This window comes from Suncus etruscus, chromosome 17 (assembly GCF_024139225.1).
Source record: "Suncus etruscus isolate mSunEtr1 chromosome 17, mSunEtr1.pri.cur, whole genome shotgun sequence".
NCBI lineage: Eukaryota > Metazoa > Chordata > Mammalia > Eulipotyphla > Soricidae > Suncus > Suncus etruscus.
Window position 1 is genome coordinate 71,639,093 of NC_064864.1, and position 17,666 is coordinate 71,656,758.

Here is a 17,666-nt window from a genome sequence, read left to right on the forward strand (position 1 = left end):
TCAGTGACAGTGACATGGGCTGTTCCCACACATCATGTGGGACATGTGTGACTGGTTGGCACTGCCCATCTGTGCCACCCTCAGGGAGGGATGGAACCTGTGGGCCCCACAATGAGGAGATAGCATCACCTATGCAGCAGTCAGGCTTCCAGGCTGGGGTTGGTTTTACCGACCTTCTGGGAGGGTAGGCTATTCTGGGGTCATGCTGCCCACAGTGCAGGTTTGGACCAAGAAGAAACCATAGCCAACAGCCCTTGGCTTCTTCGGAGTCTATTTTGGGTGGGAGGCACAGCTGGTGGCACTCAGGGTTACTCCTGGATCTGCACTCAGAAATTGCTCCTGCAGGCTCAGGGGATCATATGGGATGCCAGGGATCGAGCCCAGGCCTGTCTTGGGTAGGCTGCATGCAAGGCAAACACCCTACCTGTGCTATTGCTCTGGTTCCACCTATGACATCTTCAACTGGGAGAGAGCACAGGGCATTCAGTCAACCCTGCTTTAAGCTCTGGCATTACTTTGTGCCCTGAACATGGCTGGGTGCAGCCCTGAGGGACCCTAGCAATCCAGGTTGACTTGGGTGATCCCTGGCAAGGCAGGGACCAGGCAACACAGCCTCCTCAGACCCTGCATGAAGCCAATGGCCTGCTGGAGATGCCCTTGAGTGGATTTTCAGTTGACCCTTCTCAGCCTCTGCACAATTCTGTGGTCTAGAGCTCTGGACCGGTGACAGTCTTACTGTGGGCACTGAGAGAGGAAGTTTTATCCTTCATAGGGGAAAGAAAGGAGATAGAAGGACTATGTGAGGTGAAATGAGTGAGGAGAGGGTCGGACACAGCTTACTGCAGGGTTGTGCGGAGGTGACAGAACCAATCGGGGATCCAAACAGACAGTGGGGTATCCTAGATCTGAGGGTGGGAGAAAGGGGGCTGGGTCTAATAGATGGTAACACACATCGATCCTTTAATTTTGTTTAAGATAAATAAGATTTTCAGAGTTGGAGCAATAACACAGCGGGGAGGGCCTTCCATGCAGCTGACCCTGGTTTGATCCTCATCATCCCATGTGATCACTGAGCCTGTCAGGAGTCATTTAGAGCGCAAAGCCAGGAGTAATTAATCCCTGGGCACTGCTAGGTGTGGCAGTCTAAACCAAAAAAAATTACTAAAAGATTTTTACAAAATATGAGAACTTCAAGCTCTTAAGACACTCCAGGAAATGTGAATCTATAAAAGTGTGAAAAGGTGCGCAGCAGCTTGTGGAAGGGACCATGGCCAATTCAGAGCAAACCTTCATTGCCATCAAGCCAGATGGGGTCCAGTGCCGACTTGTGGGAGAGATCATCAAGCATTTTGAGCAGAAGGAATTTCGCCTTGTTGGTATGAAGTTCATCCAGGCTTCTGAAGACCTCCTCAAGGAACACTACATTGACTTGAAGGACCGCCTGTTTTTTAGTGGCCTGTTGAAGTACATGAACTCTAGACAAGTGGTTGCCATGGTCTGGGAGGGGCTGAATGTTGTGAAGACAGGCCGAGTGATGCTCCGAGAGACCAACCCAGCAGACTCCAAACCTGGGACCATCCGTGGGGATTTCTGCATCCAAGTTGGCAGGAACATCATCCATGGCAGCGACTCTGGAGTGTGCAGATAAGGAGATTGGCCTGTGGTTTAACCCCAAGGAGCTGGTCAGCTACAAGAGCTGTGCCCAGAACTGGATCTATGAATGAGCTGGAAAGGATTCTGGTTTGCTTCATCGTTTCTTCTGGTCCCAGCCAGGGACATGGCCATAGCGATTCTAGTCATCTCTGAGAACTTCCCAACATTCCGGAGGAACATTCTGGGAGCCAGGAGTGCTCCTAGTATAGTGTTACATGCTGCTATTCAATTAAAGTCTTTCATTCTAATGGAAAAAAAAGTTTGAAAAGGTAACACAGCGGGGCTGGCGAGGTGGCTCTAGAGGTAAGGTGTCTGCCTTGCAAGTGCTAGCCAAGGAAGGACCGAGGTTTGATCCCCCGGCGTCCCATATGGTCCCCCCAAGCCAGGGGCAATTTCTGAGCACTTAGCCAGGAGTAACCCCTGAGCATCAAATGGGTGTGGCCCGGAAAAAAAAAAAAGGTAACACAGCTTGTCCACCGTTGCTGTGGCCCCAGGAGTGAACTCAAGTAGGTTCTCCAGACTGGCGTGTGTGTGTGTGTGTGTGTGTGTGTGTGTGTGTGTGTGTGTGTGTGTGTGGTCCTGAAGAAGGCTGCCCCTGGCTTTCATGTGACTGAATTTGGACACAGCTCAGTGACAGTGACATGGCTGTTCCCACACACCATGTGGATCCTGACACAAGTACATGCACTGGGTATCTGTTCACACCCAGGTCCTGGGGGGGGCTTAATACATGTGTCAATTTTATCCTTCCCCCCCTTTTCTGATAGTGACTTTTGTTGTATCATGAGAGATATTTTTCCATCTGATATTATGACAATTAATTTCTGTATTTTGAGAAAATTGTCTGATTTTTTTGGTTGCCACACCCAGTGGTGCACTCAGGGAGACCCTATGGGATGCTGGGGTTTGAACCGGGGTCGCCCACATGCAAGGCAAATGCCCTCTCTGCTGTGCTATCTCTCTGGCCCTGAAATGTCACTGTTTTACCTTTGGCATTTAGAGCAAATATTTTGGATGTGGTTTGAAACCGAATAAAGAGCTGTGAGTGTCCCCAGAAGGGGGGTTTGGTGCTTCATGCCCCTGAGCTTAAGGGCTGGACTGTCCCCCTGGACTTCCAGAGCCCTTTGCATAGAGAAGGTTCCTGTATGTGCCCATTTGAGGTGTGTGTCTCCCAAGCCAGTGCCTGTGTGAGCCAACGTTCCCCCACGTCATCATGTGTGTCCCTTCTGTCCTCTCTCGTCCACTGCTACCGTCACTCCAGCAACGCAAATCGCCTAACCCCTATAGCTTTGTAGAAACTCTTGATATTCTGCTGCTTGTCTCCCAACATTTTTGTTCTTCCTCAAACCTATATCGACGCTTACAAATTCTTTATATTTTCGAATTGATGTCAGAATCAGTTTTGCAGCCTATGGAGAACACCTGCTGGGCATTTTCGACGGCACTTTGTATGGACCCGGGAGGACAGTGTGGAGTCAGGCAGTTAAAGATAATCTTTCTGATCCATGACTAAGGCCTGTCTTCTCCTTCCAGCTTTATTGATCCATTTCAGTAACGGTTTCTCACACCTGAGAAAGGGAACTTCGTCCACGTTTTCGCTGTTCTATTAAAGAATATTTGAACATTTTTGTTTCTGGTATATAGAAACAAAATGGAATTTTTTATCTTGTTCACATCTCCAGTAGTTTTTCTTTTAAGTTTCCTATAAATTCTAACAATTAATTTGTAGATAATTTGGAGGTTTCTTGCTATGAAATATGTCAGCTGTGAATTGATCTTTTTAGTCATACCATCTTCATATTATTTATCATCTTTCTGATGGTCTGTTATCTATGATCTCTATGATCCTTCTATCTTATTGATCTAATCAACTATTATCTACTATTATCTCTTTCTATTTAATCATCTGTCCAGGATCTTTGATTTACAATTCTGGTTTCATATCTTTAGCACATTATCTACTGAAAGTTATGGCAGTGCCATCTGGAAGCCATATGGAGTTTTCTCTATTTTAATATCAAGCCTGTCATTAGCTGGGGTGTTTGTCTTGCTAGACACACTTTATTGGGTCTAGGAAGGCCCTGTTTATTCCTAGTTTTCTCAGTGTTTCAATCTTGAGAGAGTTTTGAATCTGATCAGATGTTTTCCTTCACCTCAAGATGACTCTGTGGTTCTGCCATTGCTCTGTGAAAGTCTGTGAGTGACATTGGCAGCTGAGAACCCTCAGGAGTTCCAAGATCAATCCCCCTTGGTCATGACACTAGATTCTTGAACTACCCTGAGGTTCGAATCACTCATTTTGTTTTTTGTGCCTATGTTCATGATAGTGGCTTAGAACTTAATTATTTTTTTGTTTTGAGGCCACTCCCAGCAGCATTCGGGGGTTATTCCTAGCTCTGTGCTCAGAAATTATTCCTGGCAGGCTCAGGGGACTTATGGGATGCCGGGAAACAAACCCAGGTCAATCTATGCAAGGCAAATGCCCTCCTCACTGTGCTACTGATAGCATTAATTTTTTTAGTAAAGAATAATTTTTTGGTGTTGTATGTTCCCATAAAATGAGTTGGTGTTTCTCCTTTCTTAGAGTCACATGAAAATATTTTCAGGTGGATGTTTGAAGTTTTGGAGAACTTAGTGAATACATCTGGGAGTAGAGTTTTCTTTATGTTTTGGGGGATTTGGTAAACCTCCATTTAACCAAGTTGATGATAGCCTCTGCTATGTGTTTAATGGCCAGAGGGTATGAGGATCCCAATGTGTGACTGCAGATGGGGCCATTTATCTGACTGGCTACACGAACTATGTGAGTTCCATCACTTCTGTTATTTTCTATATTTTGAATGTCTAACAATAGGTAAAAACAAACTTAAAGTTGTTGAATCTTTCGGGGAAACTTCTCTGAGCACCCTTAGCTATTCTAATTTCCTCTAGTAGGACAGAATGTTACATCCCGTAATTTAACATTATTTGTTCCAGCCAAATAAACTTTATTTTGCTTCATATTCTTATAGTGCACATTCTCTAACATTGTAGTTTTCATCTGACCCATGCCCTTGCAGTTAAGGTGTTTCCCTTGTCAAAAGAAGTGAACTGGGCTTAATTCTTTTATGCAATGTGTGAATCAGTTGAAGTATTTATTTTACTTATATATAACGTAGGCTCAGATTTACTTGGATGTAAGTCTGTTATTTTGCTGATTATTTCCAACTTGTCCCACTTTTAAGTGTACTTTCTTTCGTGCCCCCCCTTTGGTGGCTAATGAGTATTTTTCTGTTATTCCAAGCTGCAGGATCCATGTCCCGGTGTTATTTGAGTGGTTGTTCTTGAGGCCACTACACACAAAAACCTCTTGTAGCCATCTGTCCGGTCTAGTCTTATTGTTCCTGACCATTATGCATGAGCCTCGCCTCACTTTGGTCCCTCCCACCTTTGCCTCACACTCTCGTGACCTTCCTCACTTGATATCCATCGTGAACATTGTCATTTCGCGTCTCATTGTGTGCTGAGACAATTGTGTGTCTCATGGTCCCCCCTTCTGTGGCTCTTCACGACTCAATGCCTTTTTCTGCTTCCCTCGGGGGGCACTTTTCTTATTGCCTTTAAGAACATGACTCCGTGTGGGTCTAGCATGGGTCTCCTAGCAACAAGGGTTCTTTTATCAAGGGTTTGAAAACATCATTTGTCTTTTGTATTTGAAGGACGTTGACTGGGTATCAAAGTCTTAGTTGGGATTGTTTTCCCATTTCTGTGCCTCGGCTGCCATTCCATTATCTTCAGTTCCCCATAGCTGCTGCGGTTGAACCGTCCGACACTCTTGTTATTATGCTCTGGGGAACAGGAGTGTTTTCTGAAAAACACAGATCCTTCTCCTTACTTTTTTGTTCTTACGAGTTTGACTGTAATGTTTTGAGACTTCTTTTCTTCTGTGGATCTTTCTGTGCCGTTGCCACAGATCTTCACTTTATGGTGAGTGGCTTTTGTGAGTTCTGTATCATTCGTAGTTATTCTGTGGCTTTCCTTTACTTCTTCTGTCAAATGATCAGGCCTTGCTTACATGTAGCTCAGGCCACTGGCCGCTTGGCAGCCTCTTCACTGTCACTGGCTGGGCGCAGACTGGATCTCTGTTGCTGTAAGAGCAATCACAGTTAGTAGAAATCGCACATTAGATGGTGGCTTTTCCTATCCTGGACATGGCCAGTCTGGTTCTTTAGAGGTACTGGGTGACTGATGAACCCCCCAAGCAATATTCCGTGGATGGTGAAGCAGCAGTAGTGGGGCATCTGCCCACTAACTGACAATGGTTTGGTCACTACACTTTTGGCTTGTGATGTCCTTTCAAGAGTGAAGAGGTCTGTGAGCCAAAGGGAATTTCCCTCTGCAGGTTCCTGCTGCTCTGTCCTATTTCTGTCTTGGTGTATTATCACTTTATACCTTAAGGTGGACATTTAAGATTTTTTGAAATTATTTTTTGCTGTGTTTTGGGGGCATATTTGGCAGTGTTCAGTGTTTATTCCTGGCTCTGTGCTGAGGGATTCCTGGCAGATCCTGGGGAAATCAGATGAGATTCTGGGGGTTGAACCCAGGTTGGCTGCTTGCAAATACAACAACCACTGTACCATCACTGTGGCCCCTTAAGGCGGACACTTTCAAATTGGTATTTCGAGTTCACTCATTCCTCCTATTGTGCAAAGCACCGAGTACATTTTCATTTCAAGGATCTTCTTTTCAGTTCTACATTGTTTGGGTTTCATTCTTTTCGAAGAGTTCAAAACCATCAGTTCTTTATACCCCTTTACCAACTTAGAAACACTGAGGCCACATAAAGCCTGACTATTTAAAGTTCTGTTGGTGCAGACCCAGCATTGGTGGGCACAGGGCTTGGGCTCAAGTTCACGGTTCGGACTGAGGTGTGGTGCTTCCCTCAGGGCTGCAGACAGTGACTTCCACAGCGGACTCTGCACTGCTCAAGGGCAAGATCATCTCTCCACCCACCCATCGAACAGAAATCTATGTTCTTTATTTTTTGGGGGGGGGCACACCTAGTCTCTCTTCATCTCCCTGGGCAGCCTTGCAGCTTGGTGCGCACACACACATATGTGTATGTGTGTCTGCGTGTGAGTATGTACAAGTGTAGAAGCTCATGTGTGTGCTTATAAGTCTGGTGTGATTGAGTGCGTGTCCTTTTTTCTTCTCTAGATTCCAATCCATCATGCAAGCTGAAGATTTTGGGCAGCGGGGCTGGATTTCCTATGTCTCTGGGCTTCCTTCTCCCCCTTCCACATTCCCCATGATCTTGAGTTTTCTTGCTGTCCCTTCCTCTGTCCCCTCCATTGTCACTTCTAGCCTGGTGTTCCGAAGGAGGATGCTCCAGCTTGCTCAACCTTGAGGACCCTCCATTCCAGCACCCCTGCTCAGAGGCACCAAGACTACTGCTTTTCCCTTTTCAGGTTGTAAGTAGAGTTTTTCTGCAATTTCTGTTTTTCCTCTACTGTCAATGAGGCTATAACCTACTGCTTCTGACTGAGATGAAAGTTCTACATCTTGCTTATCACATGGCCTTTATTAATATATCATGAATGAATTCCCCTTTGATTGACTACATCAGTCAGTATTCCTGTAGAAGGACCATTAGAGTTTAGCAGTCTCCTGTAACTGATGGTCTTAGATGGTCTCATACAGCATATCCAGTCAACTTTTGTTCCGTGAAGTGGACTGAGAAGCCAGCAGAACTGTGTCCTTAGATCTCCTTGCAGTGCTGGCCAGGCAGGCTCTGTGAACCACTTTCATTCTTCCTGCAGGCAACTGCCAGCGGTGGCCATACGGGTCACTCATGCTCCCTCACCTTCCTGCACAGCTGCTCTGGGCTCAGGTCTCTGCAGTGCTCTGGGTGGGCTCAGGCTCCCCAAACTACTCCCTACAGTCACTGCTGATAGACATAGACAAGACAAGATGGCTGACCACAGGGGTGTGGGAAGAAGGAAGGAGGACAGGAGGATGAGGAGAGTGAAAGGGGCAGGAAGAAAGATGGTGAAGGAGGAGGGAGAGGGAAAATGGCGAGAGTGAGAGGGACGTGAGGGAGGAGGGTGAAGGAGGAGGGAGGAAGGGAAGGAAGGAGAGGGAGTGAGAGTAGGAGGGAGGAGGGTGAAGGGGAATGGAGGAGGGAGAGGATGAGAGGGAAGGAAGAGAATGAAGGGGGAGGGAGAAGGGACAAGGTGTTTGCTTTGTGTGGAGAGGAGAAACTATGGGACTTAGAATTGAGTGAGTGGGAGGATAAGGGCAGAAAGAAAGAGGAGGGTGAGAAAGAAGAAAGGAGGAAGAAGTAGAGGAGGCACACTCTGTGGCAAGGGGAACACGTTTTGGAGCTGGAATGGTTGAGGTTGTACAAGACCGGAGGAAACTGAGATGCAGCACTGGGTTGGAGGCAGAAGAGCCCTGGATAAGCATGCACTCCCCTGCTCCTGAAATTCTAGCCTCGGGCAAGTGTGTTCTCCCTCTATCTGTTCTTGTAGCAAACACACCCTCTCTTGCTCCTGTTCCAGCACACAGCAAGCTCCCCCTCCAGTGCTCCTATGATCCCAGCCTCCAGCAAGTGTGTCCTCCTGTGCTCCTGTTATTACAGGCTCCAGCAAGCACACCCTCCTATGCGCCTATTTCCAGTTATTAGCTCTGAGGAGCCGCCTGACATGAGTAACCTCCTTTTTCTGTTGTCTTAAGAAGAGTCTTAGGTAGGTGTCTCTATTCTCAAGGTCATGGTTCCCCTGAAAACACTGCCTTTGCCACCCTATGTGCATTTTGATATGTTGTGTTTTCATTTCTGTTCAATTAGATGTATTTTTTTTTTTGCCACTTTCTATTTGATACATAGGTTGTTGAGAAAGGTGGTATTTTATTTAGCTCTGGGGGCATTTTACAGATATCTTACTTATACTGATTCTGGTTTGACTCCTTTTGGGTCGTAGAACATATTTGCGTGATTCTAAATCGTTTACATATATTGAGGTTTGTTTCACAACACAAACATGTTCTATTCTGGTAAACAGTGACTTTACTCTTGAATGTTTTATTGTGCAGAATGTCCTATAATGTCAGATAGAAAGTTGGTTGATAGTATTATCTAGATCATACATAGTTTTACTGATTTTATGTCAACTTGTTTTTTCTCTTACCCAAAGAGGACTGTGCAGTTTCCAATTATATTTATAGATTTGCCTCTTCTCCCCTTTCAGTCTTTTTAGCTATTTTCCCCCTTTGTGTTAAGGATCTTGACTCAGATGTATGAACATTTAGAAGGGTTGTTTCTTATTGATGATTCACATTCCCCTCTTTATCCCTGGTAATAGACTTTGTACTGGAGTCTGCTTTGTCTGCTATGAATGTAGTCACTCCCACATATTTTTATGATTAATGTTTGTGGAAGATATATTTTTCTATTCTTTAAAGAATAAACCATACTATGTTTGTAAGATACCTTTAAAACTTTGGGAGTGGTGCTAGGACAGTAGTACAGCAGACAGGTCACCCAGGTTCAATCCCTGGCACCCCAGAGGGCTCTTTGAGCACTAATAAAAATGATGCCTTAATCCAGGATTAAGCCTAGAGCATTTCCAGATATGGCCCCCAAACAAACAAAATATTTCTCTTTTGGGGGGGTTTGGGCAGCACCTGGTGATTGTTGCCCATATCAAAATCAAATCACCATATCAAAATCCCCCCTCCAACCCCTATACTTAAATATTTCTCTTAGACTCTGTTTTGATTATTTATGAACTTACTGGCTGCCCCATCACTCATTTGGCTGTATAGACCTTTGGCTGCCCATGTCCATTGTCCATGCTATGGAAACAAGGGTCATGTGGTTCTGTCTCTTCTCAGTGACTGTTTATGCATGTCCTTCCCCCTCCCCTGCTTTCCTTGCCAGTGACTATGTTTTCTTGACACTCCAACATGCTCCCGTTATGGACTGGGCCTGCCTGTGTCCCCAGGCAGCTGGGCAGCAAAGGACCACAAGAGGCCACTGCCTGGCTTTGTCCCACATCATCTGGATTCTTGGAACATGGAGAAGGGTGGAGGCTGGGTAGGTAAGACAAGTCTGGGGTGCCTGGGGACCATCCCTGATGTGATCCTTGGCCATGAGACTTACCTTTTCTGCTGATCTGTCCTCTCGGTCACCATCTTGATGATCACAGATATTTGTCCTTAGCCAGCTGCATCCATCAGTGGACATGTCCCTCGTGGGTCACAGCACCTTGAGAGGTGTCTTGGAACCCCTGACTCACATCTACCCACTCCATGCTGACACTCTGATTCGCAGTGGCTGATGCCAATCTTCCCTGGATCTCCTGCTCTGGAGGAAGTGCTCGGGCCCTTTTCACATGTGGTCTCAGGGTACACTTGGGATCATTCTCAGACCCGTGTTGTCCCTTCATTACATCCAAGTTGGGGAACCTCCTCCTTGATCCATCTTTAGTTCCCCACACCCTGGGGATGCTCTCTGGGCTGAGAACAGCACCAGGACCTCTGGTGGATCCATTTCCCATGAGAGGAGAGAGCAGGGCAGCCATGCAGAACACCTAGCCACCCCCTGTAGCCTGACGATGAGCAGCCACTCAGCTCCACTGTGCTCTGTGTCTTTTCTGCCCTCTGAACCCCATCTCCATCACTGAGGACAGGCTTGGCTGCTCCCTTTCAAGCTCATTTCCCAGGGACGGCAGCACAGCCTTCACTGCCTCCAGAGAAATAGGCCTGTCAGGCCACGTTAGCAGGAGGGACCTGAGTGCAGTGTCAGCACAGTATCCCTGGCTGTCTGTCACCTTCCTATTTTCTGGGCCTCTGTGACTGTCTTAGGGATGGGCCCAGCCTGCCGAAAAGACTACCTCGTATTTCTGTGGGGTTGTGAGTGTTGAGCAAAGATTCCAGGATAGGACCTGGAGCAGCCCTCTCAGATGCATTGTGGAGGTCTGGTGGACATGGATCACCTCCTCTCCTCCCTACATGGTCCCCCAGGGCAGGCTGTGCCCAGCAGTGTCTGCTGAATATCCAGAGGAAGAAACAAACTGCAAAGTTTCCTCCCCAAAGCCGGAGATGCAGAGAAGGCTCCGACTCCAGCAAGGATAGATCTGTGACCTGATCAGCTCAGTGGCCTGGTCCCGTGGCTGCCCTGTGGGGTGTTCATGGCCCACAGAGCAGTGGGAGTAGTGGGCCACACCCAGACCTGAGCTGATCCTGAGAAGCGGCCTTGGAGATATCCACTCCTGCCCTACGGTTGGTCTGTGAGGAAGCTGCAAGCCACATATATTCTATGCAGTGGTTTTTCCTGACCGCACAGGTCCACTGCCTGGCATGTGGCCTCTGCACCTCTGGGCCTCTGGGGGATAGACGGAGCTGTGGAAATACTGGAACACCCCAATTGCACAGCCAGGGTTGTGTGTCCAGTTGGGTCCCGCTGCACCCCCCTTTGGGAATCCATTCAGACATTCACACCATCCTACATCTCAGGGGGCTGTGGGTTAATGAGGGGTGTATTCCCCACTGCTGAGGACAGAGATATGGACTTGGGGTACAGGAGGGTGGCTAGGAACTCCAGGAAGGAGGGGGCTGGGTGCCATGGCCCACTGATGCCCGGGGTCCTCTTTTGGTGACTCAGATCTTGGGGGACAGACAGACCTGTTGTCCCTCTGGGTCCACAAGTTCCAGTTCTTGTACCCCCCACCTCCGACCACTGAACCCAGCACTCTGGCTGCTGGTGTGTAATTGGGACAGAGCCATATCAAAAAGCCCATTAAGGGCTTAACAGATTCATTTTTATTATGATTGCTAGTTCATAAATATCATCTTTTATATCCGCCTGCACAATAACATGAATAATGGGAACTGTTTAACGTATTTGGGTTTAATTTGAAGATTTTGATTAGGACGGTTCTTGGCACTTCTGTCTGGGTTGTTTGCAGCACAGCTTGGGAGGCTTTGAGGACCTGGACTGGCTTTCCCGAGTCCCTGGACATGGTGTCATGTCTGGGATGGGGACTGTGTGCTCTGGTGGCTGAGAGCACTAGGAAGAGCACAGCCCTCCCCCGACTCCTCTACCCTCCCTTCCATTTGCTCTTCTCTACCCCCTCACAGCTACTCAGCCAGATGCTTTCTTTCCTTCTGGAAGGACTTTTTGGTTTTTGGATCACACTCAGCAGCGATCAGGGGTTACTCCTGGCTCTACAGTCAGAAATCGCTCCTGGCAGGCTCGGGGGACCATATGGGATGCCAGGATTCGAACCAGCCCTCCTGGAAGGACATTTTTGTTTTGTTTTGTTTTTTGTTTTTTTTTTGGGGGGGCCACACCCGGCGTTGCTCAGGGGTTACTCCTGGCTGTCTGCTCAGAAATAGCTCCTGGCAGGCACGGGGGACCATATGGGACACGGGGATTCGAACCAACCACCTTTGGTCCTGGATTGGCTGCTTGCCAGGCAAACACCACTGTGCTATCTCTCTGGGCTCCTGGAAGGACATTTTAAAGAATCCAAGTGTTTCCATGAGACGTGCGTTTTTCTGGTGTCCAAGCCTTGATTCCCGCATACACTCTGGAACTCCTACTACTGACTCTCCTCATACCATAGACTTCCTAGGAGAGTCTTATGTCTTCCTAGGAAGTCATAGACTTCTGGGTTACCCTGCCCCCCTGATGAGCCTCAGCCCATTCACAGAGGCAACCAAGGCCGAGACTGGACTCACAGTCAATAGAACTCAGAGCAGGCCCTGGGGGACCATTCAGGGAGAAAAAAGGGGTTTGTTTAGGGACTGCCTCAGACAGGGGTTGGTGCTGGGCTTACAGACTCAGATGCCTGTGGGCTGATGTGGCAGGTGACCAGCTCTCAGTAGTCGTATCTCCTGGCTGGTCAGGTTCAGAGAGTGTTCAGCTCTGAGATGTCATCATGGACGGTCAAGTCTGGAGAGCTCTCCTGGGCTTGGGCAGGGCCCACTTTCCAATGGCTGGTCTGCATATGCATTTGCTGCTGGGTTCTCAGACCAAAGCTGCAGAACTGCCCTGGATGGCCTCTTCGTAACTCAGAATGACCAGCCCTTTCTGGAGTGTCCACATGTCCACTGGTCCCGAGGGCTGGACGAGACCCCCAGGACAGAGGATAGTGGCAGCCAGCTGGGGTGTTGGAGCATGCACAGGGTTGGCCATGCATCCTGGAGCCATCACAGGCCCATCTCACTGCAGGATTGTCTGGGCTGCTGCCCTTAGCAAGATTCCCCTGTTCACCCCTCTGCTGTGGGCGTGGTTGCCCTGTGTTCACACCTATTTGAGCACTTCTTGAAGAGGCAGAGTGGAAGGCCATTACCATATAGATGGAGAAATCAAAGCCCCAGATGGCAAACACAGGACCCCGTCCTGGTGGTGCTGTCATGCAGGTGGGGGATGGGGGCAGAAGCAGGTGGGGGAAAATGGAACAAGGGTGAAGGGACACACGGAGTTCCCCCCAATCCCTCTCCAGCTCCTTCCTCAGGTCTCTGCCCACACCAGTATTGGGGGTCACACCTTCTCCCCACCTCCACCCATGCCCTGCCTGATCAGTCTTGAACTGCTACCCTTCTCTGGGCAGTCCCTGGTGATGGGGGACATTGAGACTGGAGCCCTGGTCTTGCTCTTGTATTGCCCACTGAAGCCTCACCCCATGGGCCCCATAGAGTCCACAGTCTGGCCCTCGCCCCAACCCAGACACGTGCTTCTGTATGCAGCAGGAGAGGAGATGCTTGCAGGACTGGGGTCCAGAGCTCCAGGAAGCAGTGGCCTATGTCAGAGCACTGGAGACGGAGCTAAGATCTAAGGCACTGGCCAGCCCAGGTCCCATATGTACTGGTGGGAACTGTAGAGAGGCTGAACCTTCCTGAGTCCTCCAACAGCCTGGAGAGCAAGGCAGACTGAGAGGACTCAGGTGGGCCTTACTCTGGAGGGGCCTAAGCTTTCTGAGAAAGTGATGTGGGGCTAGGCAGCTACCGGAGTTGTGGAGTCTGGGGTGAGCTCAGAGCATTCTAGGGAGAGCAGAGAAGCTAGTGAGCATGCTTGAGAGACAGGGGCAATGGCAGGCAAAACAGGTGTCTGCTGCTTCCCATAGATCAGCAAACATGAGGCTCTGGGTCGGCAGAAAGAGTGGCGGCACATGGAGCGGGGATCCCCCCAGCCCCTGACTGTATTGGGGTGACCTGTGAACCTCAAGTTACTTCCAGGAACAACACAGACGTGCATCAGGGTAGAAAGTAGCATAGGACCCTCAAGCCCGCTTGGCTTTTATTCAGGGGTGAGTTTTACATTTCACGGAATAGATGAGGCATAAAAACCGAAAGAAAGGCCCATCACAGTCACCCAGCAAAGGCAGCAAATGGAATTGTCAGCGATGAATTATGCAGTTATCAGATAGGGAACTTAAAATAGCTGAGCTTAATACGTCTATGAGGGACAGATAAGATTGGAATATACCCATAGAGTCGGAAGCGGCCAAGAGGCAAACAGCAATTCTAGTCCAAGAGCGTCTCGAGGAGCGGACCATTCTGGGGGTGCCTTGGTAAGCCTTTAGATAGTGGGGTGCAGAGGAGCAGGAGGCCCGACAGCTGTAGCCTCCCAGATTGAGATGTCGGAAGACAAAGGACGAAGGGAAAAATGACTAAATACTGGTGACTCTTCGCCATTTAACATTATCTAGAAAATTCAAAAGGAAGAGTGAGGGTTAATATGACTCAGAGAGAAATGCAAGCAAAGCTCTACAGGGGAGAGAGAGGATAGCACTTCATCACCTTAGAGTGAAATGCAAGAGTCAGAGAGAGGAGAGGGGAGGGGGAGAAGGGAGAAGAAAAAGAAAGGGGGAAGGGAAGACGAAGAGAGAGAGGAAGAGGGGGAAGAAGAGAAGGAGGGGGGAAGACGAAGAGGAAGATAGAGAGAAAGAAGAGGAGGGGAGAAAGATGAGGGGAGGAGGAAGAGGAAGCCTTCAGAGGTGCAGCCCCTCCACCCACAGGTTTCTCCCTTCAGAAACTGCCTCAGACTGACAGGTGACTTTTAAGCAGCGATGAGATTCAGACAACAGCAAAAAGGTTTCAAGTGTGGAAGGGAAATAACCGCCCGCCTCGCCTCCCACATGCTGTTCCTGCTTTCAAAAATAAATGCATATAAATATTTGAGACAAAAATCAGCAGAGACAACATAAAAGAAACATAAATTATCATTACATAAGCAGAATAATAATGCTGCCAGAAGGAAGCTTGGGAACTCAGAGACAAGTTAAGAGCAGAGAGAGGTAAACATGTGGGCAGAGGGAAAAACATGCTCAGAACAACACAGCCCATCGTGATGCACGGGTTCGAGAGAGTTCTAGAGAGCCGTGACATACAGACATTCAGTAGCGTGCATGTTGGGGTGGTTATGGGAACTAAGTCGTTTTAATTAGAAGGCAAAGTAGGGCCTTACATGCATCTGTTAGAAAAGAATATAATTAATCACCAAAGAATCCTGCTCAAGAAGCAAATTAAACATATAGTGTGAAAGTCAGTCTAAGAATGTAAGTTAATGACGCAGAAAATAAATATGCAATGCAGATATTTAACAAAACCAAAGACAACTCTTTGAAATTGATAAATTTCTAGAGGTCAAGAACATGTCAGGATGGCAAACAGAGACATCATGGAAGATGCCTAAAGTTTGACAAGAATGATGGCTGGCATCACAGAAGCCCCAAAGGACGGAGCACAGAAACTAAGGGAAGGGTCATCACAGAGACTGAGGGGACAATCTTCACAGAGACTGGTATGGTGGTCATCACAGTGGTTCAGGGGACAGTCATCACAGAGACTGAGGGGAGGGTTATCACAGTGATTAAGTGGATGGTTTTCACAGAGAGAGACACAGGGGACAGTCATCACAGTGACTGAGAGGACGATTATCACAGAGGAACTGAGGGGACAGTCATCATGTGATTAAGATGACAGTCATCACAGAAAGTAAGGGGCCATCCTCATGAGGACCAGGAGAATAGTCATTAGAATCAATCTTAAAAAGGTGATTTTTTTCAGCACTTTGGTGAAGTTCCTCAGTTTCTGTAGTCCCAGTTCTAAAATGGCATCCTAAAGTAGAAAGTTACATTCTCAGGGGTTATTTATTTTATATTTATTTATTGTCAGATGTACTATTATATTTTTACCATACACACAGTATCTAGGGTATAAATTTTTACCTTAGATTCTGACATACTTTAGAAGTTATCACAGCAACATTAGAAACATATTATAGAAAAGAGAAAAAGAAAAGTCATTCTAATCTCTTCATGAGTCATAAAATACTTAAAATTTTTAATTCAATAGTCATAAGAACATTTTTAGTTCATCTTCACTCATGAAAATAATGGTTAACTGAATTTTATCAGAAGAGTTGCAAATGGTCCTTTGCATAGAAAATGTGTCTAGGTGTTATTCCCTTTGAAACATAAGGTTGATTTAATGTTTGAAAAGCAATTGTTCTAATACAGTATCTTTGAGTAAAAAAATGTAGTGGGGGAAAAAGCATTTGAATAAAACTTGTAGAAAATAAGGAAGTACAGGTATGTAGTTTAATTTGGGAAAGAGATTAATAAAATGCCCACTTACACCATCATATTAAAATACTTATATAAGGGGCCAGAGTGATAGTACAGCAGGTAGGGTGTAGGGTGCTTACATTGTACAAAGCCCACCAGGTTTGATACCTGATACCTCTTATGGTTCTCTGAAAACTGCCAGGAATGGTTCCTGAGTATGATCAGGAGAGGCCCCCAACAAACAAATATACCAGCATGCAACACTGTATTAAAGCATGAAAAATTCTGATCCAGTTATAAGTCTGGAAATAAATTCAAAAGTTTTTTCACCACTTCTAACATGTACTGGAGTTTACGTTATAATAAGAGAGAAAGAAAATAAATTTATAATAGTTGCAAAGGAAGATATAAACCCTCCTCAGGGATGTCATGATTATGTATACAAAAATATCCCAAGGACTCTATAGAGAAATTATTAGATTTAATGTAGTAATTCTGCAATAATGCTGTATAAAATGTCAGTTATACTTCTGTGTACTGTACCAATGCATATTAGAAAATAAAGTATTTGCCATGCACAGTAGTGTTTGATAAACAAAAGAAATGGATTAGGCTCTAGAAGCAGACTTGTTCATAAAGGGACAGTTAGGTTAATGAACAGTACCCTGCTAGCAGATAGAAAATACTTTTCCCCTTAAGTGATATCAGGTCAAAAGGTAGCCTAGTGGAGAAACACTGTCTGCACTTCCTCACTTTCAGCACAAACAATGCAGCAAAGTGTTAGCATAAATCTGAAAGGCAAAATTAGAGGATGTTTTACTCATTAAAATCTTAACTAGAAAATTAGGCAATGCTATAATGAGGAATTTCTGGTCATCAAAAATGCATGCAAGAGTGGAAGAAATAATTACAACCCAATAATACACCTATGGCTTATCTACCTACCTACCTATCATCCATCCATCCATCCACTGTTCTATCTATCCATCTATACTATCATCCATCAATCCAGAATTACCATCTGTCCAGCCATTCACCATCTATATAAAAAAATCAATTCACCATCTATCCTATCAACCACCCATTCACCCACCCATTCACCCATCCATCCATCCATCCACCCATTCATTAATCCATACATACACTATACTATAATTCACAAATCCAGCACCATTCATCTGTCCAGCCATTCACCATCTATATAATTTATAAATTTACTATCTATTCTATTATCCAGCCAGCCAGCTAGCATCTATATAATCTGTGAACCACCATCTAATCTCTTATCCATTGTCCATCCACCTATTCATCTATTTTTATCTATCAGTTATCTGCTCATCCTCTACCACCATGACCCCGAGAGACAGCACAGAATGAAGGTGGACACTGTCCAGGGATGCTGGCTGTGGACATTGGTGCTAGAACTTTCCTTTCTGCTATTTGCTGTTCTTTGCACAG

At 46.5% G+C, this 17,666-nt stretch overlaps 1 pseudogene; it reads left to right on the forward strand.

Annotated features, from left to right (window-relative positions):
* Positions 1-1,249: 1,249 nt before the first annotated feature.
* LOC126033618 (nucleoside diphosphate kinase A-like) lies at positions 1,250-1,912 on the forward strand (annotated as a pseudogene).
* Positions 1,913-17,666: the final 15,754 nt, after the last annotated feature.